Source organism: Typopeltis vanoorti, chromosome 11 (assembly GCF_054136105.1).
Source record: "Typopeltis vanoorti isolate ZY-2024b chromosome 11, IOZ_Tvanoo_1.0, whole genome shotgun sequence".
Classification (NCBI taxonomy): domain Eukaryota; kingdom Metazoa; phylum Arthropoda; class Arachnida; order Uropygi; family Thelyphonidae; genus Typopeltis; species Typopeltis vanoorti.
The window spans coordinates 32,232,975-32,260,300 of record NC_143559.1 but is presented as its reverse complement, the minus strand read 5'-3'; the positions used below and the strand labels follow the sequence as shown (position 1 = coordinate 32,260,300).

The 27,326-nt window shown below is 36.9% G+C and overlaps 1 protein-coding gene across 1 annotated transcript in view; it reads right to left on the bottom strand.

Moving 5' to 3' along the window:
• Positions 1-26,334, bottom strand: part of LOC150101420 (protein dispatched homolog 1-like) — a 173,534-nt gene extending 147,200 nt beyond the window's left edge. Inside the window, exon 1 of the mRNA XM_090400274.1 lies at positions 26,184-26,334. The gene's annotated coding sequence lies outside the window, so the exon portion shown is untranslated. The remainder of the gene's footprint in view (positions 1-26,183) is intronic.
• Positions 26,335-27,326: the final 992 nt, after the last annotated feature.

The following is a 27,326-nucleotide window of genomic DNA, read 5'->3' as shown; positions in this document are numbered from 1 at the left end:
GGTTCTAATTGTTACAAAATTTGGTTGTTAAATTTAAAAATAAAAGCGTTTTCAATGCGATACGATTAAAACCATTAACCCACACACTGAGAAGCGTGCTTCACAAATTCGAATGGGTATCCAAATACTCCTGTTAGTAACGAGTATTTACTCTGTCTCCAAATTGTCTTTTGATACCTCTGTAGATCCAACAGTAAGTAAACAAAGTCAGGAACTTCTACGATAAGAGCAGGACCAGCCCTGCGAGCAATCTAGTAGTACTTCCCAAAGAAGATCAGACACGCGATTCAAGCGGGAGAACAACTAGTGTGCGCGCGACACAGAAAACAGGAGTCAATGGAGAAGGAATTTATCAACAAAGTAACGATGTTCGGGCTTATCATTAGCACGCACTCGTATGTTACGTCTTTATTGATTCCAATTGCACGAATCAGCAAGCCATAGAAGACAGACAATAGACGTGGGGTCATTAAAAGCTGCTTAGAGTCGTTTTCTCCTGTTTACGTCTTCCTATTTGAAATTACCCTCCGGAATCTTAAACTGGTGCTGAAAATGATGTTGTAGATGCTCGGGAAGAGAATAGAATTGGATAAAGTAAAAGAAGACCAGCGCTGCACATAGCGAGTGCATGTCGTAATAATCACCCTACCTAGACGAAAGTGTCAGGCGCGACTTTTAATGGGTTACTAACTTTATTAATGCTTGTAGTGTACACGCCTCAGGAATTTCACCACTCAGTTGCCCTTATCTGAGATGTTTTACAACACCTGAAGTGTGTAATGCGAGCTCTTCAACAAGATAATTCCCAACAAGAGCAAACAATATTTAACGTTAAATTCTAATACGTTGCCATTTTAGTGCCCAACACGGTCTATAAACAATAAATCTAGCTATCAAGGTGAGCTAATTAGAGTTAATTGACCTAATCCGCGGCTGTATTATGGGAATTCGATATTCTTACATATCTTGCGCTGATGCAATTAATGAGGTTACTCGAAATACGATGGTGAATCTCATCGATTGGAAGAATGGATGTATCCTAGTATTGGGACAACAGCTACTGACAGAGTTCCAAGTTTGGATCTTTGGTTGCTGTTTAACTAAGCAGATACGTAAGTTGACACAAATGACTAAGATATATTTTTACCATGTCTTTTACCAGTAAGAAAATGCAATCTAAGATTTTATTATTTCGTATGGATCGGTGACGTACTTATTTGCCTGTTAGGGCTATTCCATATCGGTGAAGTTTTCTTCAGCGAAAAAAATAATTTTAATTTTCTTTGAGTTATCGACTCGAAAGATAATTCATAGTTTTTATGTAGACAAAAAGAAAAGCTTAAGTAAGAATTTAACTTCAATTTTCTGGTGTAGTGAAATGTAAACAACATTTGCGATAGCGAATGACGTCATAGTTTGTTTAAATGTTACAGTGAAGCGAGTTTTTTTTTCCCAGAAAACTGCAACAACACTTTTACCATTACCAACTATTCCAATGGCTCGTTAGTAGATATTAAGGGGAAAAAATCCACGGCAGGCTAACGTAATAAAAAGATAATTCTGGGCCATAATTGCTCAAAAAAAGGGGTCTGGTGCTAACAATAGAAAGTATTGATTCTTCTCGCACAGTCAGGCACGGAGGGTTAAGTACATGGAATAAAAACAAAAAGCCTTTCTTTACTAGCCGAACTGCTTCGACAACAGGGGGAAGTTAACAAGGCGTGTTAGTTCTACTGAAAGTAGCACACGGTTGTCATCAGCATGGTCGTATCGAGGCTCGTGAGGTCAGGTCATAAATCATCGCAGATTCATTTCCATTCATTGACGGATGGATGATACGATGAAGACGCGCAAATGACCAACAGCGGGCACATTCAGAGCACGCACAGCTACTATAAATGTACGGAAGTCGTTTTTTTTTTTAGACGCTTCTTCCACACTAATTTTATTCTATTTTATCGAATTCTGTTTGACAGAATCGAAAGAATCTATTTATATTTATTTCATGTGTAAACTCAAATTACAGTTAAGGCAAATCCCAAGAATAATTTCGAGATTTTTCCCTTAAAAAAATAAGACTCGAATGTTGAACTTGACATCCTTCCCTACGGATGTATTCCAAAAATCGAGTCTATAAGAGTTAAGTGCAGAAAGAATGAAATTCTAAACTTAAAATACGAAAGCGGGCAAAAGAGTAACAAGGCAATATTTCAAAATGTCGATTTTAAGATATGGAAAGCAGCAATTTACCCAAATTTCTTGACTACTTCACAACGTTGAACATTTTTGCAGATTGTTTTCGAGTGTAGAAACGTTTCGAAGTATTGTACAAGGAAGGATGTTATTTCTTCCGTCAAGTTTTTCATTTCGAGTACCAGAAACCATTTTATTCTTTGTCTATAGCATTTCACGAAACCGGATTCAGTATGAAGAAGAGATACGCATGTTCACGTTCATAACAGATGCGCGAGGCTTTTTGTCCAAATATATACGTTAGATGGCCGGTATTCGAAAGTACACTGGTATTCAAAAGCTAAGAACGAACTATATTTTTACCTGTATATGGAAAAAAAAATTATGATTATAGCCAAATATGGAGATAAATTTGTCAGCATATTAATAAATTATATTACACAAAACGTGTTATAAATTTCGTACAAATTAAATTTCAATACGTTTTTGGCAAAAGTTACAAACTTCCTAAGGATGTAGTAAAGAAATTAATGTACAGTGCTCACCTATGCAGAGAGACATTTCAGTATGGAATATGTCCGTCCGGAACTGCGATGCAGCTCTCAAAACGTCGTACCGTGTTTAGTACCAAGCGATTCAGGAGTTCTTGAAGCAATGTCTTGTTTGTTTTATGGAGAGGAATTTCGAGCAGTAATGCGTTTCTCTATTGCGTTCCAAACGTGTTCTATGGACTGAAATGTGGGGAGCGTGCTGGCCACTCGATTCGATTAATATTCTCTGCCTCCAGAAGTATCTCCATTGCTCGTGTACGGTGTGGTGTGGCATTGTCATCCATGAAAATGAATTCTTCGCTACAGCACCACGGAACAATCGAACATGACGTTAAAGAACTTCGTTGCAATATCGTTCACCAGTCATAGTCCCTTTTCCAGCACTTGTAGCTGGGTGCGTCCATTAAGTATAATGCCTCCCCACACCATGATCCCAACAGCACCGTATCTCTCCCTTTCAAGAGCATTTTGGCGATGATAAGCAGTACCACTTTCACGGCAGATCAAGTGTCGTCTAGAATCGGAAGAAAGACTAAAACGACTCATCTGTAAAGAGTACATTAGTCCATTGGTGTCTTGTCCAAATCGTGCTCTACAATGAGTCGTGTATAAAAGGACGCAGACTACAAACCTTCGGACGTATAGGCCTACTTGTCGCACAGGTCTAGCCACAGTTTGTTCAGATATCCGCATACCTGTGCTTGAATGGAGCCGACTTGCAAGCTGACCTGCAGTGGTGCGTCGATTACATTTGGCTGTTATAACCAAACATCCGTCTTCATGCTCCGTCGTAGAGGGGAGGGTTATCTCTTAGCAAACGCCTGGAACGCATTCTAAACGCTTCCCAGGGCCTGGATACAACGTGAGATTCCAAACTCTCTGGCAATATCAGTAATTCTGCGCCTTCTTCGAGCTTTCCAATAATTCTTCCCGGCGTGAAAACGGTTCCCAACTTATTTTAATTACGGAACCCTTTTCATCTTGATAAAAAATTTTGCAACCCTGACAATTTTTACTGATTATAAATAAAACAAATCAAAAATTATTTATTCAACATTAAAAAAAGAAGATTAATAATGGAAAAGCAAATATTAATTCAAACTGGTAAGTAATGTAAAGGATTAACCTTCCTTATTCTTTTGAAAAAAATATTGAATCTTTCAATATTCTTTCAAAATGTGGTTTAATTGTGGACAGCTCAATTCTAAAATCAGGAGCGGCATCCAACTTAATTCTGTATTTTGTTTTTGTCGCAGTGCGGAGCGAAAATCCGCTTTCACAGAAATATGTGGTAATATACGGAAACAAACAACGAATTGCCTTTTTGAATAAATTTGGATCTTCTTCTTTCAAGTCACACCAAAACTTGCTTAATGAAACTTCATAAAATTTAATTTTTATTTGGCTTTGATGTCAGGTCGACGAGATTTTCATATTCTGAAGTAGACAGTTCCTCTGGTTTTTCTTTAATATTGGAAAACCCAATAGTTTTTGTCATATTTTAGTAAATTATCCATTTAATGCCACATTTATTGATTTTAGATGACAAATAATTTCGTTTCGAATTCCTCGTCAATTTCACAGTTCGATTCCTGCAAAAAAGTCATTTAAAGTTGGAAATGGATTCATATTATTTTTTCAACAGCCATTGTCCAGTATTGTAACTTTCATAATAAATTATCGTTTGTGTTGAAATATTTACATTTCCTTGAAGGGAGAGAGAAACATCATTCAATTTCGTGAATATATCCGTTAGATACGCAATTGGACTCAACCACTTTTCTAAAACGATCTGCTAATAGAAATGTCATCCCCTCAGTCACTCCATATACACCCATCCATCTCATTAAGGGGTCTACCCTCGTTTTCAGGGACTTTGCCTTCCATTACTGTTTTGAGAAGTCTTCCTTCCATCCTTTTGTGTCCAAAAATATTTCAACTTTCTTCTCAATATCCTTAAGGAGTTTTCAAGTTCTATCAATCCTTTCTAGCACCTATCCGTTTGTCCGCCTTTGAGTATATGATCCTCAACAGGCTTCTGTAACACCACATCTCAAAAGCAGCTTCCTGTTTCCTATCCGACTTCTTTAGGTTCCAAGTGTCACATCCATAAGATGCTGTTGGAAAAACAGCTGCGTCCAAAACCCTCAACTTTGCAGTTAATACAACATAAAGCTGATTAAGTTTTATTTGGCGTTTTCATTTGGCTCTTTTTCTAGACATGTTTTCTGAGAAGATGGTTTTGATGTTCTTTTTTAGACAAACAGCAATATCTGTTAATCCTAAATAACACTCTCCGGATGTTCTTCGGTTGGTTAGTTTATTTTACAATAAAAATAAATTGAGTTTCTGAAAAGAAAAGTCTAACAGAGAATCTAAGTGAAGCAATTGACGTTCCCAATAACGTTCAAAGTGAAGCGGAAAGATTTTTCCCCCCTTTACGTAGTCTAGGCTATTGTCGCTGTTTTGAGTGCGAGGTGAAACAAACGGCTGATCATTTATCTGCTCCTAAGTTAACAGATTAGGAGACGGTGAAAACAAATTCACCATCTGAGCTCTTATTGCTGGTATTCTGTTAGCGTTGACTCTGGTTCGTCTGAACGTAACCAGTTCTAGTTTACATTTAACCCGTAACTTGTCCATCTAAGTAACTAAGACAATTGTGGCAAATAGGATTTAGAAAGATAATCAGGCCAAATTAGTCAAATATATACTTGAAAGATTGGATGTTAGAGATGGGGACGCTGAAACTGTAATTTTAACTTAAAGAAATTCATTTCTATTTGAAATGTGAAATCAAAAGGTGGTGGTTGTTCTTTGGGATGATGATTGAATCAACTAAGACTAAGCCCAGTGTATGCCTGGTAAATAGACGTACTCTTTTGAACGTTTGCCTGTTTTATTAGGATGAAAAATCCAGTCAACTCCGTACGAGACCGGTTGGATTTGCCTTCAGTTTATTGAATGTGTCAAGACTAGAGACAACTATTAAAAATCATACTTCACAATGCATAATACTTCATTTTAATAAGTTTATTTAACACCAGTTATGCTTTTATTAAATTGGTGTATTCGCATTCTGCTCGAAATCTGTGACAGAAGTCTAAGTGACTAACCTTTAAGCTATTCTTTCCATACTGTAAAACTGCCTTAAGATTAATTACTTACAAACCGTCCCCATATATACAAAACATTTCTTTGCACAAGCTTTATTTTCAGTCCCTTTTACGTTCCAAAAAAGACAGCCACACAAGCCAAATTCCCAACTGCAAACGAAGATATATGGCAACTAGAATTCAGTGATAACCTCGTAGAAGATGAGCTGAAACCCTACTAATATTTAGTTACTCTATTCTGCCGGCCATCAATTGAAAGAAGAGTTTCAATTTTCTTTTTATACGAGTTATGTTCAATTACGTTTACATGAACTTGCTTACACTACGGAAATCCAGTGCGAGATGCCCATAAAATCCCCCAGCTCCTCCATCATTCCTTTAAAAACAGTGGTCTCGTCTCCAAACTATGATTTCGCGAATGTCTGTCTGTCTGCTAAGTAATCAGCTTCACCGCGGCAGGGAAATAAAAGACGAAAAGTGTGGAATCAACAATCCCCGGATGATGAGGTAGGCAAACACGCAGTTAACGACTTATTCTTCGAGTGTTTACGACATGCGCCAGTGTCAGGTGGTAAAGTTTTCTGTGGCAGAGGTAGTTTCAGCTTAGGAAAGCCGTTGGAAGATGCAAAAAGTAATGAACTGCAGTGTGCGATCTTCCTCTAAAGAACAATACGGTGGCCGTTGCGAAATCGCGAGCATCACTTGACTCTAGGGTCGATACAGCCGATTTAATGACACGCTGGAGAATTGTGTTTAAGAACACAAAATAAAATCTTTCCTTAAGATATCTTAGCTGGAGACAGAGGATGCGTAAAGGTCGGATAACACAGTTACAGCTGCACGAAGAAGGAATGAAGTTCAGTCCACACACACACACGGGTCCGGTTCTTACCAAGTTGTGAACTGCTGATCTCGAAGACATCGTAATTTCCTTCTTGCACCAAAGAGTTTAATATATCAGGAAGCAACCAACAGATGGAAGTTTTTAAAAATAAAACAAATTGATTTTCATTATTACTGCTTTGTTTATTTAAAAAAAATAAAATAAAATTGATTTGACAAGTTTTGACATTTTAGGCTTCCTTGTTGAAGTGAAAATTAATTAAAGTGTGCATAGAAAGAAAACACATTCCTATATTTAACTAGTAGATTAACACCAACTTAAATTTATCTTCATGCCTACTAATTATGTTTTTATTATTGCTGCCATATTCATTACAAAAAAACTAAAGCGCCTCTTGGTATGACAATACTTGTGCCACATGATCCCCACCTTCTGCCTAAATTTATCATTATTATTTGACACCTCCAGATAGTCCAAAGACTCGTCGAGGGAGGGCACCTGCTCTACAGCTCGCCATCACTCAATCCACCAACGCCATCTACCGCCGACTACCATAACTTGCTTGCACTTCTGGTTTTATAATGCACAATCAGCTGAAAACGAAGATGATCCCAGCCTTTTCACGACCAATTACTTGACTAATAACTAAAAACAATAAGAAATTCACGTCTTTTTTTTTTTTCCATTTACCAAATCTTGTTAGTGCCCAAACATAACCAAATGCCTCCAACTCCGATTTGCTTGCCGCATTCCAGTGAAGGTGATAACAAACTTGAAAGCTATGAAAATTTTTCGAATTAATACTTGGTGGAAGTACTGTTTGTTAAAAGAGGAAAAAATAAATACTTTAAGTTGGTTTTTTTTTCATATGTCAATGGAAGACAGCAAAACCTAAAGCAAAAGAGTGCGACGACATGGATTAGTGGTGAAGATGAAAAAGTGAGCCTGTTGGTATCACCGGTTGACCCTTGCACAATCCAAGACTAAGAATCATTACGTTAAAAGAAAAGAAAAAAAATAACAAAAACGAAATATTTAACTTTCACAAAGGCAGACTGGTTTTGATCGTTAATTTCTAACCGGCATGGCAGCGATCAACCTTTCGTATATTTGGAGGCAAACAAGCATTAAGTGAAATGGTCAACTGGAAAATTGCTTGATCCGAAGTCACGAAAACAAATCCCCGCAAAGAGAAAAAGTTGAGTGATTTAGTTGCGATGTTTGCTGAGAAAAGTATTATCCACCCAGATAAGCCTCGTTTTACTTCTGCTTGCCTTTACTGAAACACAATCCTCAAAGTCATTTCTTTGTGAATCCTGGCGCCAGAAAAATCTTTATAACCAAGCATTGAATCTTTTAGAACACGAGAAATAAAATTCTTATTCTAAGTAGTTTATTACCGGGTAATAATTTTTTGAAATTCAACTTTCTCTAAAGAGAAACCTATCAAACTTACAATGGTTAACAATACAAACTCCAACAATATCACTGAAATCACGTGATGACTAAACCGAACCTAATGATTGGTGGGATAGTAAATGCTATTACATTAGGGAATTATTATACGACAAGGTGGTTTCTCGTTGCCTTCCTTATCTAATAGTATTCTCTGCCTGTAGATTTACGTGTTCACAGAGTCGGTTTGTCTGTCTTGAGGTACGAAAAAAAACTCCGCAAAAAAGCCCTGATAAAGGTTCTTCGCGTTAGACAGGATTTGAACCAACTCTTCGTTGAAACCAAATGAGCTACAGAAGCTCTGACCAAACAGAAGAGGATTACTGTTAAAGTGACAAATATTCGACAATTTGTGAGAATTATTTGAATTAAGACGTTGAATTACTTAAACAAAATCACATTCGGAGCATTTGCCTCTCAAAATGGTACATTTTGGATAAGACAGATCGCATGATATTTTAGAAAAAATATTTTCTTTGGAAAAATGAACTTTTCAGTTTAATGCAGTAAAATGTTGTATATCGATTTCAGAAACTTTTCCTTTTAATGTCCCCCCTTAATGATCTATTCATTTAAAAAAATATTAAACTACATATGATACAGGATCTATCCAATGTTCACATAACGATCGAAACAAAAAATAGACAAAATAAAAAATCCTAAATATACTGCCCGATCAATTTTTCCGAATGTGTACAGAAAGAAATAGTGAAGTCCAAAGACGTGCCTGGAAAGCTAACACTTAAGATCATCAGCTTTCAGCTCTAACAGAGAAAGACATCGAAGCATCCCAAACGACATTCATCAACCTGTCTTCAGATGTCAAAGAGCAACGAGTGCTACAAGCAGTGGCGGATTACCCATTAAGGTAATGAGGCACGTGCCTAGGGGGCCCTCGAGCTTTTTTTTGGGCCCCCCCAAGCCAAGACATTTTCCTATAGTGTTTTAAAATAGATTGTTTTCGATTAACATCGTAAAAATCTTGATTATTTTAAGCGAGAATTTTTTCAAAACAATTATTACGTTTTAATACGTATTTTGAACAGCGCGCACTATCTACGCTTTAAATAATGCCGCAACACAATGTCGGCGCTAGTTGACAAGCTTCGTATTTTGAACATTGCTCGCTATCTACGCTTTAAATTAAACCGCATTACCAATGTCGGCGCACGGCGCTGTTGACAGCTTCAACGTCACGAAAACGGATTGCATTGCCGAAATAGGAAGTTTCGCCTGGTTGCTCCTTAACTTCATTTGTTATTGAATCGTGAGGTGTTTGTTTCAAAAATAACTTTTCGTGCGACTTTTCGTGTTTTCATTAGTTGAGTGTAGTGCAAGTAAAAAAAATGTAAAAAAATGATAAAAAATTAAAAAAAGTTTTATTATTCATCCAATAGTTCAAAAAATTCAAAAGTACAAAATTTTATTTATTTGCCACCTAACTTTTACTTTTTTAATTTTCTTTTTTTAAATTATTTTTTTGGGTGGCCCAAATATAATTTGCCTAGGGACCCCAACTATCTCTTAATCCGCCACTGGCTACAAGACATTCTTACAAATGAATTTCCTTTCTACGCAAGCGAAGCAACGACGACACATTGTGCCGACTTTAATTATCAGTTTGTCTATCAGAAGTGTCTGCATTGCGTAATCGCCGTTATTAATAATAATAACGGGCTTATTAATCTTTCACGTGTTTCATTGATGACAAACACAGTCTCCTTTTCATCTCTAATATCGTTACATAGGTCTTGGGGGTTCTAGAAATTGGCAATTATCGGCGTTAATGATGGAATCCCGCATTTTAACAGTAGGGTACGTTGTCTTTATATAAGACAAGATGGTTAATGTTGCTTTCGGAAGTGAGATGTCCATTCGTCTGTATGGGTTTAATAAGTTTGTTTTAATTCTAGTGGAATTATCTTTAAGCGTTTGTGTCAAAGGAAGTTCAACAATGTTCAACGCAGTTAATAACAGCAGAAGAATTTTAGGTTAACAATGAAAAAAAAAAAACAGGTAGTAACAGTTAAACAATGAGAAGAGCAACAATGAGAATTTCAGTGACTGAATAGCAAGACATTTCAAATAAATAATTTAGAACTAATCTATTTCTTTAGGCATCATATTAAAAAAAAAAAAATAGGGCACGCTCTGCATCTGCAAACAACGAAGTCTGCTGATATTTCCCAATCCAATATCACTCTTATTTTAAAATCCAAAATGGTCTTTAATATTATAATGAAATTTTGAAGAGGAATATTGTTAATCAACACGAGTAGTTTTAATGTTATATTGATGCGATTAATGTGTGCATCACTGTTCTTATTTGTCTCCCTTGATAGTCTCTATTATCTCAATTCACTCAGGCTTGAAATATTACAATTTTCCATCCAGTAATGCCAGCTGTTTGTTTTGTTTTCTCAGTTTTAAATTGCTCCAACTCAGTGCTTATATTTCGCATTTCTTCATTCCGTTCTACGGAGTGTTATTTTTAGCCGTTTCATTTGTACCCGGCTGGATTTGCACTGCTTTTGTCTAAGCTTTTAGATGATGTCTGTTTAGTTTTCTGATCGCTTCTCTGCATCTGAACTGGTAAACAGAAGTTTCTTTTTGATTCATCTACCAAAGAGGTGACTGCTGAGTCCCCGAGAAAAAGAAAGTTATGAAAAATAATCCTAGGAAACTCTCGTTTTTCCAGATTTCTGCCGTCTATTCTAACGATCGGTTTCTTCTGAAACGAAATGGAGCGACATCTACAGGCAAAAAATTGATTAATCATTTCTAAATGCACAATATGTGCTTTAACACTAATAGCTTAGTTTGAGAAAAGGGATTTAACGCAAAAAAGTCAATATTTGGAGGAAACATTAATTAGTTTCTTTCAAAGAAAAAATAATAATCCGGAAACTCTTCAATTTAATTTCTTTAACTCTATTGACTGCGTTGATTGTACCAATAAATACGGAACATGATTTCATACAAATGACTTTTTCTTTGGCTGTCAAAGCGCATTGGAAATATTCAAAACTCTCGCTCAGTTCAAGTCCCGAAATTTCAATTTCAGTGCAATCGCTTTTTCTTGTTGCTGTTTTATTCATTCAGAGAACTACTTATCGTTTTCTTTTCATACTCCGTGTGCCACGTCTTATTTCCGTCCCTTTTTCATTTTAATTCCCCGTTTCTAAAGAATACGAAACGAACAAAAAAAGAAGTGGCTCATTTAATATTCAAATGCTCCTGTGTTGGTTATCGAAGCATTTCATGCAGGTTCAATGGCGAGGGCATCTCCAAGCAATATCCCCGCGTAATGTCCGCTGTTGCAACAATTTGTTATCTCCCGCAGGAGATCCCTCGGAATTATTCCTAAACACATTCTTTAGATAAACAAAATTGGAAATTTTATTATTTTAACGCTCGCCAACCATACGTTTTGAAGGAAATGTGTTTAGACATATTTTTAGAAGAGCATTTGTTGCTATTATGGTTGCTAAGTGGCGTCGTTTATGCAGTAAAATAAGTTTTTCAATTTAACTATAATATTTTCATCCATATTTCTGAATCCGCGTAACTGAGTGTGGGCGAAAAGACTTGAAATGTCCGTGAACAGTGGCGCGTGATTCACTGGGTCAGAGAGGTAATAGAAGCGTTTCAAGCAGCCTGGGAAATGAGAAAAAAAAAAAAAAAAAAAATTGAAACCTCAACCCAATAATTATTTTTCAATCTCAGCGCGGTTCACAATTATTCTTTTAAGGACTAAAAAAAAGTTTCGCTGAATTTTACATCACGTCATTATCCAATAGATAAACAACTGTTTCTTCTTACTTCTAATAACCTGAGTTCATAAGAAATAGCCTTCAGCATCTACAAAATTTAACGTACGACCCAACATCGAACTAACATGCCGCCCAAACTAACCAGACAATACGTTTACGACCCCAAAACGCTCAAAGTAACAAGTGCAGCAAAAAATGATGGCGCAATCATTAAAAAGAAACTAGAGATCGGTTAGCAGGCACGCTTTCTTCTACTTGTAATCAGCTACTAAGATGGTCGCCTAGGCAACAAAGAACAGTTCTAAGAAGGAGGCAACTGCAATAGATTGGACACAGAATTGCTTTATTGCTTTAGTTATAACCAGAATGTGATATGTAACCCAACGAACTTCCCAAGTGTCTTTTCATCTCCCTTCTTTTAATGAGGAATTATAAAAAAAATCTTTAAGCATACTTTGTCAAATGATTGTACCGGTTGTCTAATAATACCAGGACCGTCATGGCCGTGATGAATGTCAGTCCAATAACATTGTCATCGTAAAAGCGAAAAGAAAAGGTGGTTAATCATTTGAAATCCTCGCATGTCCTTCGCCTGGATTCAAATGACCCTTCCCCATATAGTATTGGTCTTGATGACCTGTTAAAGCTAACTAACTTGCTTCGTGTAAATCTCATTGATGTTTTCAAAAGACGAATCCGATCCCATTATCTGCCACCAACTTTTCTACTGCACGTGATCCGATCGAAACCAAAATTGAAAGCATAGAGGGATCTTTTGTGTTCTAAATCTTATTAAATCTCGTTCATCCACGGAAAAATTATGACAGTGGATAATTTCGACGCATTTTGCCCCTTTCAAGCTCACAAAATAAAATGTATTAAGTTCTTATTAGCGCAGTTTGATAGATAGCACTGCCCTATGCCTATATAAAAAGTTTCATATCGCTGGAAGCATTTTCCAGCTTGTTTTCACCCTTACAGCACGCATATGCGTGCTGTAAGGGTGAAAACAAGCAGATTTTGACTAAAAAACACGAAAAAATTCACTTTTTGCAAAATTTCACGGAAACGTTATTTTCGTGTTTTACACACACAAACGCTATCAGATGAAGCTATTTGAGTGTATTTAAGTGTATTTCGTTATATGGCACATAATTCAACGCAGTGGTTGTTAAAGAAACCAGCAATACATAGTATAGTGCATTATACCTTGTTTCGACATTATGTCGTTAGAGGGCGTTGTAATCGAACTAATGTTGAATTTTTAAAAAATTTGCATATCACCCGACCAGAGTTCAAATAATTTGTGTACGGCTATACATTAAAAAAAAAAAAAAAAAAGCATTTTCTAATCCCCACCCGTCGAAAGGCAAAAAAAAAAAAATGAAACAGCCGATATACAATGCTTCTGTTTGGAAATAAGTGGACAGTCGATCACCCCTTCACACCATCGCCGAGCCTGAGTGCTTCCCACGGCGCTATAAGAAAATGTATAAACTTCGAAATATTTTTAAAAAATATTTAGACGTTTGCATAGTTTTGTCTGCGTTCTCAGTATTCCATTTTTTCCCAATATATCAACCGACAATGTTCTAACTGGTTATTTTTCGTTTGGTGACGTCGATCATTATTTTCCTTGCAATAACAATATAAATTAAATTATTTCATCGATTCCTATTATTCCAGCAAGCAGGCGAAGAAATTTAATAATTATTGAATAAAATAAAGTGTTTTTGATTTAGATAAATAGGATTTTTGTTACAGTTTCGAGTGCGTTCTTGTTTTCCGAATGGCTGCTTACTCTGCGAACACGAAAGATGTGAAATAAGACATTTCGGCATCGCGACAACCCCAACTGTTCCCAAGTCATGTTTGCTTAGCTAAGACAGGTACGTTACCTCCTACAGCAAGCGTCGTCTGTCCGTGACAGCGTGCGTAATTTATCTACATTCTGTTTGACGTCTTCGATCGAGTTCTCGAAAGGGCAATCACAAATGGTGGGGTGGGCGGCAACTAAAAATAAACCGATAAGGTTTATTCCTGGTGCATTCCTTCATAGATAAGCGGCACCTACTGTCCAAATCATCGGTTACTTGCGGATATTCTCGGCAGTTGTTGATAAATTCTTGCCGTGGGTGCCTTTTCGCAAAATGCGATCACGTCATGTGTCGTTAGTATTAACTTTGCCACCTTCGTTGTTCGAGACATTTGTTAAGCGTACTGGGCGATATTTGTTTAATCTCTCACTCAAAACAGACGGAATTTTTTATATTTGATTGAATTCCACGGGTTTTAAAACGTTATTCCAACTTTTCTTAAATATTTGGACAGCAATTGGTATTTTCGACTTTTGATGGCTTAATAAGATGGATGACATACGAAACACTGACGAAAGAAAGGTAAAAATTAAACAAATATTACTGAGCTCTCTCTCTCTCACACATTGTTACTAAAAGTATAGAAATAGCAAAGCATTCACAAGAAAACTTATGTAACTGAAAGCACCTTGAAAGTGCATTCAATCTGGACTCTTGAATTTCTCTGAAGAGACTACGAATGAATAAAATATTATTTGAAAAGGTAACTGCGTGACTGGTATTGTTCGCACCGAACATGGCGCGGTTCTTTTCAAACCCCACAGTTCAATTTTACGCTTAACTTTTAAGATTTAAAGAAACGTAATGCACTCTTGGAGTCTTACGTGCGTAGAAGCCATCTTACTAAAACTTTAAGAACAGTTCTTGGTGATGTGCATAAAAAAAGAGGCTGCTATCTGTTCAGATTTAAGTTCGTTCAACCTCGCACGCGGATCGTTTTGTTGTTGTTGGCCAGTGCGTGCCACTCACACAATGTGCTTTTGAATTCCACGCTTCCCCAAGCTTAACTTCAAATGCAACATCACGCCCCTGTGAGTGTGTGTGTGTGTGTGAATTACTTAACAGAATAGATATTGGTTGGTTGAGCCACTGTCTCCTCCACAAAGTTCTATAACCCCTTTTAGGCTGAAGAACTAAGTGTCGGTGGTCAATGATTTTAGTCAAAAAAAAAGTGCACGCGCACACACACATACTAAATTGCGCCTCAAAGTTTCGGGCGCAGCTCAGTATTGATGTGGCACAGCTATGAATGCTAGCTATCGAATAGCTATGACATGACCGGTGTCCATGCGAACCCTTCAGTCTAAACGGATAAAAACAGTAGCCCATACAAAATCTATCGGCTGCACACTCTCAGCCACAAAGGCTCACGTATCAATTACGTTTTCATCTGGACAAGGAATGAATTACTTGTCAAAAACCTACCCCCCCCCCCACCATTAAGCCGGCGAGTTATACATTATAACAGTCGTAGTGTCGAGTTCGGCACATAATACGCCCCTGTAACTTACCTATTGTATTAATTGATGAATATAAGACAGTTGCACATAATACTACACATTAAATACGATGACATTCAAAAATTATTTATGTGCACATCGCTTGCTGTTCTTGGAAATTAATCCCCCCCCCCCAAATGTTTAGTGAGGGGAATGATAAAAGAAAATATCTAAATTTTGTCTTTAAAAATAAGCAATATCACGATGGTCTTATTAAAACAGGGCAAACGCTCATCTAAAGGTCTTGTGCGATTTCAACGGATATTATCATACGACCGAGTTTGATAACTGCACAAAGCGAACGATGCTTTTTGGTTTCCGTACTGGCCTTTCAAACCCAGGAACGTTATCTTCTGAAGTCATCTTAAGAAGAAAACTTCACTTTTTATTACAAGTTTCATTTACAAAACACATTGAAAAGTGCACCTGCTGACTTCACTATTTTACTGTCCGAATAACAATCACCTGTTCATGCCAATTTTTCCTCATTAACCGCAAACTAGCTTTAAGATGTTAGCAAAAATGTAAATAAATATAATTTGCTCCAAACTGAATCCCAATACCCTCCGATATTTTACTTATAGAAAGGGCATATTATCCTGGGTAATCTCGTACACCAATCCCTAAATAAATGTGCCCTAATATCTCCAGGAAGAATAACAATAGACTAAATTAATTCCTGTTCCAATACTCCAAGTTCCGATTTATTTTTATGTGATCCCACCCATGAAAGGATATACACCCATAATATTAGTATCATGGAGGGATTAGTGGTTAGATAATTCAGAAACTTGACTCTAGAGACCTTTTCCCTGCAGGAAAGTCGGATTTTTCATCCCGCAAAAGATAAACCTGCCATAGAACAAACTCACTTAACAGACATAACATACTGGCCTAATAGCATTAGCTGCTTCGTTCATAACTCCGTTCCCACAGCCCTGGTGAAAAAAGTAGAAATATCCCTTCAACTCAAATTCTTCTTTTCCCTTTAAGTTTTATAAACTTAAAGTGCACTTTTATTCGTGAGAATAGCAGCTCAACGAAGTATGAAATCTCATCGCTCCCTTTGGCACTTTCTCTAAACAATAACTTGGAACTTTTAAGTACTCTAAAATTAGGTTCAACTTATTGTTTTATTCAGGAGAACGATTGCATTTTCCCCTACTGGACAAAGTTCCTGAAATATAATGAAAGAATCTCAGTTGCATTTCTTTTTTCCTGCAGTGTTTCGAAAATGTATTATTTCACTGGGCCATTTTCATACAACTTAGTCTTAGGTAAGAATTCCAATTTTCTTACGACATATTCGCGTGATTTCAATAGTCCTTTATATAAACCAGCGATAATTAATCCTTATCAATGTTTACGGTAAGTACAGTACCCACTTAATGATCAGCCATTTTTTTAAAGATCTTTGCGAGGGTGAAAATTGAATGGAGTGAGACGTCTTTTTGCATCCAGGCTCTTGGGAACAATCTCCCTCTCTAAAAAAAAAAACCCTGATCATTAACGATACCCTCAATGAATGTAGTTAATGATACAGATGTTCTTTTTTCAAAAAAAAAAGTTTATCAAAGTCTTCAAATTCACGAGCTCTTGTAAATTTATTTTAATGACTACCAGAAATGAATGTTTTCTCCCTTTAATATAAGTTCTCAACTATGTTGTCTATTGCTGAAATATTCTTTTACTCAGATACCACGGGAATAAACATGAAACGTACCTAGTAAATTCCACCCAGTAATTCACGTTCTGCCGGACGAACGGACAGACAGACAGACATGGCATTCTCTAGTGATTAGTCAAGTTTAAGTGTACAACACTTAAAGGATTTCGCAGTTAATCGCAGACACGTGAGCGTGCACCGCATGTTGAATGAGTGGTGGCATTATTCCTAACGCGAGTTGACTTTTTTCCCTCTTAAGAGGCTATTTCGGTCCCGCTCTCCATTGATGGACGCCATTGTTGCACATCTTACGCAAGTCCGATGGGCGCTCTAATCTTATGTGCTGTTCGACATTTGCTCCGAAGATCTAATGAACACGGTGATTGTTAAAGTGGTGCTTGGGGGGGAGGGGGGCACGTTCTTAATCTGGGCAGATAGACACAATTACGTTGCACGATGGAATCGACTAAAAGAGATTTTCGTTTTCTCCAGGAGTCGTAAAGGCGAACCAGATTAGAAGAAGTTCGCTTATCTCAAATCGTCAGTTTTTAAATGGGTCAACTTTCCAATACTTTTTTGGGTAACGGCAAAATCAAAAACACGATACAACAATTAATTTGAGTGTGAAAAAGAAAACGAAATTTTCACAGTTTGATTCACTTTATACAACATATAAGTACATATTTTTCATAAGAAAAAAAAATAAAAACATGCCAGTCATTAAATACGGGATGGAATCTTACATTTAAATACTATATTCACATAAATCAACAGAGAATGGGTCCTTTGGTGGCTCTTTACGCTTTCGGACGATTAATAGTCATTTAGTTTGTATTTTGGACTAATCCTTGTACTGCGGCATACGATGGCAAAGCTTGCAAACAGATGCTATGAAAGCCGGTCATGTTTTTCTACATTCAGCCAATACAACCGAACATCAAAGTCCACACCTGGAAAAATGCTTCGTTGTACTTCAGCGACACCAGTTATTCACTTCAAATGTTATTCAGTCATACTATAGCTTTTATGAAAGTAACTTGTGAGTTACTTTATGACAAAGGATTAAAAACAAGATAAAAAATCATCATCCTTCGTTGTATCTTAACTACAACTCGTGTAAGCCATGAAGGGACTGGGAGTTTCCAAATAACTCAACTTTATGCAATAACCAACTACAACAGCGATATACTGAATGGTTATTGTTCTCTGGGTGATGTTTCTAGTTGCACGGTCGATCTACCAAATGGCATAAATGCTACTTCTTTCATTGCTTCGTTATTTTCACATAAGTGGCTCCAGCAGAATGGCAGGCAAGTGAAAACGTCTACTGAAAATTCTTCCTAAATGATTCGGCCAAAGGATAAACGATCTGCAATGTCCAAGGACTTAATTATTAATCCTTCATCTCTTCTCTTTCCTTCGTAAGCTGGCTACTGCAAAAGTTATTCCGAGTATTTGAATTCTTCGAAAAACTACCAAAAGAAATAACATACTGGTATTTACATCAGAAAAGAGCACGTGTGTGCACACACATATAGCCGACTTCTCCAATTGAATCAATTTTTGATGCGCCCTCTATTGTATAGGCTTCTTCATCTGCTTCGTTATGTTCCCAAACTTCATTTACTGTTCCCTTTTATCTCGGAATCAAATGAAAGGCGAACGTTATCAAGTAATCGCGAAGCCTTCAAGAGAACCCGCATTCAAAATAACACCAGAAACTGTTCGACCTTCTACAGAGCGAACGTACAGTAAAGATTCAGTCCCTATAAAATCATCGTAATGTTACGAAAATTCCATATTTCAAAAACTCGTAACCGAAGTTCACGAGTATTACCGTACAGGATACGTAAGTCACAGATGATTGGAGTCATGAAAGATGGAGAATCGGAGGCTGAAGAAACATCACAATTATGCAGATGCACACACAGGTGATATGTACATCCACCCAGTTATTTGATAAAGAAAATATTGTTATTTAAGCTTCAAGTACGTTACAGAGTACGATGATATGCTTGGAAGGTATTTTTTTCTCTTTCTTTTTCATATGTTTTTGGATGTGAAGAGAACGTCTATTGTTGGAAAACTTGGGTTCGAATCTAGAACCTTCTAAAGTTTTCCATCTCGTAAAGAGAATATACGCTATTTAGAGATCCCAATAACAATACTTAGGTTTAATAAAATGGTAATTTACTAATGATGTATTAAGGTGAGAATGATTCAAGTATCGACTCTCTGCCCAGAAGAAAAAAATTAAATGCGATCTTAGGCTAGTCCATAAATTACAAGATGTCATTTCGAATTTAAGATACTCCTTAACCCAAAGTCTGCCGTAAATTTATGGACGGGCCCTGCGTTGCTTCGTTATGCGAGCAAATAGATGTTACCAATTTTAGGAAAAATTCCGTGTGTAAGGCACGTACAAGTCTTTCCAAGGTCATCTACAATGGCACATTGTGAACAATCCCGGCTTTTTCCATCAAGTGTGTGCGTAGAATATGTAATTAAACAACGCAAAAGAAACATTGCTCCTTAATTAAAAAGTTTACGATCTTTACTTGGAATCGAAAATGGGGGATTAAGTTCTCTTTAGTGCTTGGAAGCTTCGTGTAGCCTCAATAAGAGAACGTTAAAAGATTTTGTAGCATCTGTAACGCCCTGAAGAGAATAAAAAAAAAACAATTTCAAGTTTCACTGTTGTTCAATTGATATTAGTGGTTTTTCTTGGAAATTAAGAAAGAAAATTCGATTTCCATCCTTAGGATACTTTAGAGAGCTGTTCAGGATATAAAAAAGTTAAATGAGCTTCAAATTTCCAATTAATCGGATTAAACGATGGTTTTCTTTTTACATTTATACTTGGATTGGAATCATCTTTGAAATAATTTAAGAAAATTCTTAATAAGAAAAATATTACAGAAATCCTGACACGCCAAAAAATTGAATCTGTTATTTCATGGATAAAAATACACAAGAAGATGCCTGTAAGATGTATTGTAATCACGTGTATTGTGACGTAATTATTATTTTCGTGACACCTCCAAGGACTCCGAAGACTCATCGCGGGAGGATACTTATTGTACAGCTCTCCATCTCCACCGAACCTCATCTCATCATCCACATCAGCGCCATCTACTGCTCATCATCACCACCACAGCTAGTATTTTTTGACTGTGAATTCCATGTGTTCTGAAGGGCTGTTTCGTCTGTATGCGGGATGAAAAACCCGAGTTTCCGGGAGAAAAAACCCTGCTACCTCCTTATGAGATAGCAGGGTAGCAGGGTTTTTCATACGGAGGTATCCTGCTAACTCCGTATGAAATCGGTTAACTCACCTTCGATTGAAAAAGTCCATATAAAGATTCCTCCCGTCGTGACGAGACTCGAACTCAGGCCTTTTCCAATTGAAGGGCACAACGTACCGTCGTTCTTCCAATTGCGCTACGGAGGCGCTTCATTATCACAAAAAGCTGAACTCAAAGCTTTATAGTTTTTGAATATGTAAATATTTTTGTCGACAAATACACCAAACGCGTCCTAATATTATCTGAGATTAATTATACAAACGGAAAATATAAAATGATTAGGTGCAGAGCAAAATCATTCGGATATGGGCAACATAATTTGAGAACTCATCTAATAATAAAACTTACATTCTATTGCGTTTATATCGAAGAAATTGAGCATCTCTCTTAATAACAATAAAAATGTATCATAACCACTTACTTTCCCCCTACCCCAACACACACAAATTAATTTTATAACTCTAAAGTAGAATGCTCTTTGTTCTATCGTGATAAAAATCAGAAAAGGATTGAAAGGCACTAAGATGCTAACAAAGTTAATTCTGCAATTTATAACCTTTATAAATGAAATTCAAACGGAAGGTAGTTCCAAGCCAGTGTTATAATTTAAAACCCATCGTAGACCAACCAATCAGTGGAATATATTATTGCCAAAATCATTTGTGAAGTACGTACTCAAGCTTACTAACGTAGTTAATTTTATTAATGACAAAGACGATGAGTTTCTTTGTAAGAGTCCAGCAAAAAGAAATGAATTATCCATGGAATCTTAAAAACATTTTATCACAGTATCATTTTTTATTATCTGGTATACATTTTTGTTCCTTTTATATTTCACTCGTGTCTTGAAAATCTACGATTTGAAGTTCAGGATTTGTATTATTGCAATAAACAAGGCACAATCTTTCTACAGCATTTCGTATCCTTCTGTTTTATAGCCATTTCGTGGAACAAACCAACACTTATCTTATTCAAAAAAAGGAAGATGAATCTTGTTAATTCAATAACTGTCTTAAGTCATCCATCTTCAGCCCTTGGAATTTCGAAACAGTATCTAATACGGTAACAGATTTTAGAAGTTTTTTTTCACTTGGTTATATAAATTAGAGATCCCAAGAAATTATATTCTTGGTTTAATCCTTTATCCAAGTGTAAACAAACAAAGTTTGCACTTGAAGTATTTTCAGGACGAGGGTAACTCGTATAAAGAAGCTAATGACTTCACCTCACTTGCCTTAGTATCCCTTAATGCAAAGCACATCTCCTTGCGGACATGTATAATACTATGCTGTATGGGAATGGTCACGGTCCGCGAGGTTAGCCTAGTGGCTTTGCGCTTCGCAACCATATGCCTGGGGGGAAGGAGTGTCCCAGGCTCGATTCCCGTCGAAGACGTGAGGAACCTGAGGATCTTCCTCAGGCATAGCCAAGTTTGCCGGTCTTGGGCGCGGCCAGTAGGGTTTTTCCCCTACTTCCCGCGCCCAAGACCTGCACTGCTACAGTCAAAAATATATCCACCCCAGCGGCAGACTAAGCGACAGGTCGGTTGGGAGTGGTACTAACAAGAAGTAGCATCTAAGTAACACGCGGATCCTGCATAGGAAGCGGGAATAACGCATAGTGAAAGAAGTATGGGAAGGGTCACTACCCATAATGCATAGTATTATACATCTCCGCAAGGATGTGCTTTGCATTATGGGATACTAAGGCAAGTGAGGTGAAGTCATTAGCTTCTTCATACGAGTTACCCTCGTCCTGAAAATACTTCAAGTGCAAACTTTGTTTGTTTACACTTGGATAAAGGATTAAACCAAGTGTATAATTCCTTGGGATCTTTAATTTATAGTAACACGATTTTTTAACGTCCCCGAAAAGCAGTAATCCTATTATATATTAGCACCCCGGGTGGGCTAAGAGTTACATAGTCTGGAAACTGCTTAGAGATCACAAATGGGATATTTTCAAGCCAACGCACGACGCCTCCGATAAAAGAAGGCAGTGGCCTCATACTCTCTTGCTTATTGACCCACGAAAATCGCCTGAATACATTCAGACATTACCATATCCACAGCTGGTTGGAGATCAGAATACGCTACCCACTTGCTTTGCTATTGCCTTCAACTACCTCCTTAATGCCAACCCTCTTATTCACAGTTGTGATAAGATTTTTTTTTTTTTGCTTCTCGAACAACCCTCTTTTCTTTCTGAAGAGTTCATAGTACGTTATCCGTACCTTCTGACCCTTCACTCTATGTACACCACAACTTAATTGTCACGTAATTCCCTTTCTATCATATCTGCCTCAAAGCTTTTTTCTTTGTGTTTATTCTCAGCGTCTAAGATCGTTACTTCATCACTTCAAGTTCACATCAAGGACATTTCCTTGAGGGGGAAATTTTGCAAGAAGCTTTATTTGCCGAATAAAACAAATATCGCCCCGAAGAGTCTTTTATTTTTAGAGAATCTTATCACTAAAGTAATCTTCGTCCATTAAAGAGAAAGACATCTGTAAGGAATGAGTTGCCATTTTTTTTTCTTTCAGCACACACACACTTTCTCGAGTTCTTTAATCTTGTCACGATCTCTCGGCAGTTGTCACCTTAAGCCTGTCAAAAACTCCTAATTCTTCTAAGATCAAATATTTACAGCAACTGCAGACAGTTATTAATATGATTATGCTACACTTAGACCACCCGATCTTCCTCGCTATGCGTGTTCATTGAGTTTTTAGCGCTGTAATTAATTCCCTAAAACATGAACGTTTTAATCTCGATGAATTTTTGCTCACAATATCATGTTTATCTTACTTTTGTTTTCATATCAAAGCGATTAAATACACCCAGAGCAATATCTAACTAATTTTTTTGCTGCGAGTTCCCACCTTTAATATTCGTACTGTCAATCTAAAAATTTAACGATCCGATAAAAGTGTTTAACGTTGTGTACATATGAATTTTCAGTAATTTCAAAATTTTTCTCAAGAGATAAATAGGATGATCTAATTTTCCAATGTCAAGTGGCACTTAACATTAACTTAAAATTAGCCAATGTTAAGTGCCACCTCTTTTTCCAGGATATAAGATCCATATTAATCAAAACATAAATGAGCTTTTTGATCCCAATTACAGTTTTATCCCAATGCAGAGTGTTGACGATTTTTGAAACGAATTATTTTAAATGTTAGTCGAGTTATGTTTTTTTAAATCAACTATTTCTTTGTGTATAAAAAGACCTGACTTAGTGTTCAGAAATCGATGAATCGTGCGTCTGGAAATAAAATTGATCGCAAATTCGATCCAAAGCTGTTTTGTTCTCAAAACATCCAAAAGTATTCTTGCAATCCACCACGGTTTGTATAGAAAACGTAATATTTTTATGATAATCTCACCCCCTCCACACACACAAAGGCTGGCAACCTACAGCAAATTAGTGCTACAAATGGACTAAAGAATCCTGCTAGACTAAGTCAAAAAGCTTGAAAGACGAACTCGGTCAAGAAACTTCAGGCTTCCAAGTGAAGCATCTCACAGTGAGATGCGAATGCATGGTTTGTGGGTTAGGAAGAGGATACGATATCCACTTGGCCAACTATTTATCTACGGAGGTATTGGAAATCCAGAAGAAATTAGGTATCCGAAAACTGACACATCAGTAATACACAGTACGCATAATCCTATCGTAAAACTTAAAATTAAATTTACTGTAGCGAATTAATTTAATTGCATGAAATATATTTAGTTTTTAGTATTTAAAATTTAACTACGCCTGGACACACTTAACATGCCCATTAGTGACGCCAAATGATATTTCTGATCTCTTCATGAGTCCGTATTTATTATGCTAAACCAAGCTTCAATCTTTTTTTTCGGGGGGGGGGGGGGGGATAACAATAAGTTGCACACATTCGTGACTTCAAAAAAAATTGTATTCTTTAACTGGTTCTCTTTGTTCTATGACCTAACAAGCTTCTTATGAAGCAAGACTAACATTAAGGATGTCGCGATACGGCGATAGGGTCCAAAATCACTGGCGCTATCCCTCTAATGTAATTGATCCAGCGGTTAGTGAGCTTAAGACGCGTACATGCGATCATCCATCATTTAGAAGTACGATGGAATGCGACCCTCATCACACCCTTCACTGACCAGCGGTCGAATCCTTCCATCCACAACACTAATTGAGGCAAAGTTAAGAGGTTTTCGATCCACACCACTGACTAACAGAGTTCGCCATGTTGCAATCAATACCTTGCAGCTTTTTATTCTGATTTCTCCTCTCCTAGCAACCCATGCCGTTAACAAACTTGAACATGGAATTGCATGGAGTGAATGTGTTGCTGATGAACATTAAGGGCTTTCATATTAATGCCGATGGTTTCAGAGATAAGTCAACAATAATTCGCTGACATCGATCACTTACCCAGGTTACTAAACATCTACGACTGTCAATATTTAATCTGGAGTGCACGTTCACTGTTTATCGGAAACATGAAACCTCTCGAGCACTAATGATATCTTTTATACGCGCAATTATCGTAGAAATATAAATCTTGCAATACAGTACCCAGTGTTATCGTGATTAATCAGATGGTAGATCCGAAACACGTGTAAGAGACGTTAAATTGGAGAAATCACAATTTCTGTTGTAAATAAACTACACAGTTCGGGGGCAGGCAAAGGCCTACTCCTGAAATATTTTGGAGTAGGCCTTTGCTGTTATGTAAACCTTTTCATAAACAGCAACTCTTTGCCACACCCTACAGTAGCTATTCAAATCATGCGACTATCGTTTAGATCAATATTAACGAATCCAGTCTCAGTAATTGATACAAAACATTGTACACACACCACTCTCGTTAATCATCGACTTGTTTGGTCTCCTAACAACGACAACTGTTATATTTTCCAGATAAACGATATATTCTTCATAGCAAAAACTCCCTGCATGTTATCGTTTTTATTTTAAGAATTTTGTTTTTAAAATCCATTTCAGAGTTTCTTTCCAAGAGTTCCATCTGCATTCAGTAACCTGTGCTTGCATCCCAATGATATCTTTACATTTCGAATAAAAAAAGGAGAAAATATTCAACTCAACGCTGCCGGTAAATCCTAGTTTGACAGGTACATTCAAAAGAATTGATTACCTCTTCGCATACAAAGAAATTCGCCTTTGACAGCTTCTTCGGTAGTCACTGCGGTTACAATCTTTCTTTTTTTTAAAGATGGAAGTGTCTACAACTAAGACTACTGACATTATCAATAAAAAATAGCGGATGAGGTTGAGTGCCTAGTGTAAACAGCTAGTTTTTGTTGAAGGAAATTTGACTTTTTTGCGATCGTGGCTGAAACATACCAAGGAATTTGTAAACAAAACAAAAAAAAATAATAATTTCGAAACAGTTTTGAAGAGGTTTTTTAGCAATCTTTTTCAATCGTCTGAAAAATTTCCTCTTAAAGGAATTTAAAAAAAAGTACTAATTGTAATGAAGCATTTTGCACTACAAAATTTAAATGCATACATTAAATTTAAAGTAACATTAAGAAATGTGGATTTAAGCCAAAAAAGCATCTACCGACCTAAAACAGCAACTGGTAAATTAAAACTGAATTAATCAAAGAAAATTGAGAATTGTTATGAATGCGATGATATTTATTGTAGGGAAAAAAAAACAGAAGTTGTTTTGTTTAATTCCAATTTAAATGCCTCCCCCTACCTCCCGGTTCCATGTGGTTTTTCTCAATAATAGTATATTACAAATATATAATAGAATCTGCGCTTGAATTCTCTTGCCATCCTCTTAGCTACTTTTCTGTTGCATGCTTGTGAATAGGGGTGATGAAAATATCACAATAATCACTATTAAAAAGACATGCACACGAACCAAAAAACAGAATCTAGACTTACCCTGTAGTTAATTACATCTCGACGTGTTCACTTTCCATCTTTAGAATTATTATACGGACCCTCAACTGCTTAAGTGATGTTCCTGTTAAGGAATGGAGGGAAGATGAACTCCCTCCCCCATTCGCATGAAATCAGCTATCCAAACCCGGTCATTTCGACGTCTATAAAGTGACAAGTTTATCCAACATTCCTCTTTAATCTTCTATCATCGGGCGATTTTTACGTTGAATTAATCGTAGATGCATTACCACGTGCTAGGTGTGCCATTTCGATCCGATGTCGCTGGCCGCTTTTGCGGCGAAACTCACAATCACCGAGGCTTAGCCCAAAACAAGCTGCAGTTCAGTTTTCCAAGAGAATCAAGTCCTGCCCTCTAACGGGAGAGTATTGGACTACATCGCTTCATGAAAAGAGATCGCTGGAAAAGAGAAGGTGCTGTACCTAGTGCTGGCCAGCAATGTTTCGTTTGTTAACCTTGGGAGGGGAGGATAATATACGTTTCCGAATTCTTCGTCAACTTAACGTTTGATTAGTTTAAACTCAGCAATGAATTCAGTAAGGGGGTTGGCTAACTTCCACTGTAAATTTCCTTTACTGTCTGATTGCCCTCATCAATGAAGTAGAGAAATAGAGGAAAGGTTCACAGTTTAGATCTTAAGAGCAACCGCAATAAAAAAAAAGTTGATTTTCAGTAATTTATTCGTTTTGTATTGGCAAAAGTACTATGTTCGAAACTTTATATAAGTTTACTGCTTATTTGTGAGTAATGCGGTTTTCACAATCAAATTTAGAAGGTCAAACAAAATTTGAAGTGGTAGATCAAACAATGGACCTCCACTGGATTATCTTAATTTGTAATTTAGGCCTATATATAAGATAACTTGCAAAAGTCTTTGGGTTTAATAAGGAGCAAAAAAGTTGAACTTTTCACTGTCTAATTAAGAAGCTGTTGCTCTTGGCTATTTCTCCCATATTACCGTATTTCCAGGGGTAGCCCGCCTGTAACGCGGGCTACCCCTCGAAACGCGTGAAAAGATTAGCTACTTTCTTTCAAAAGCGTCGCTCACAACAAGGATTCAACAAACCTCAAAAGCGCGGATTTCCATAAAACAAAGGTGATATTTGAAACGCAATGTTCGAATG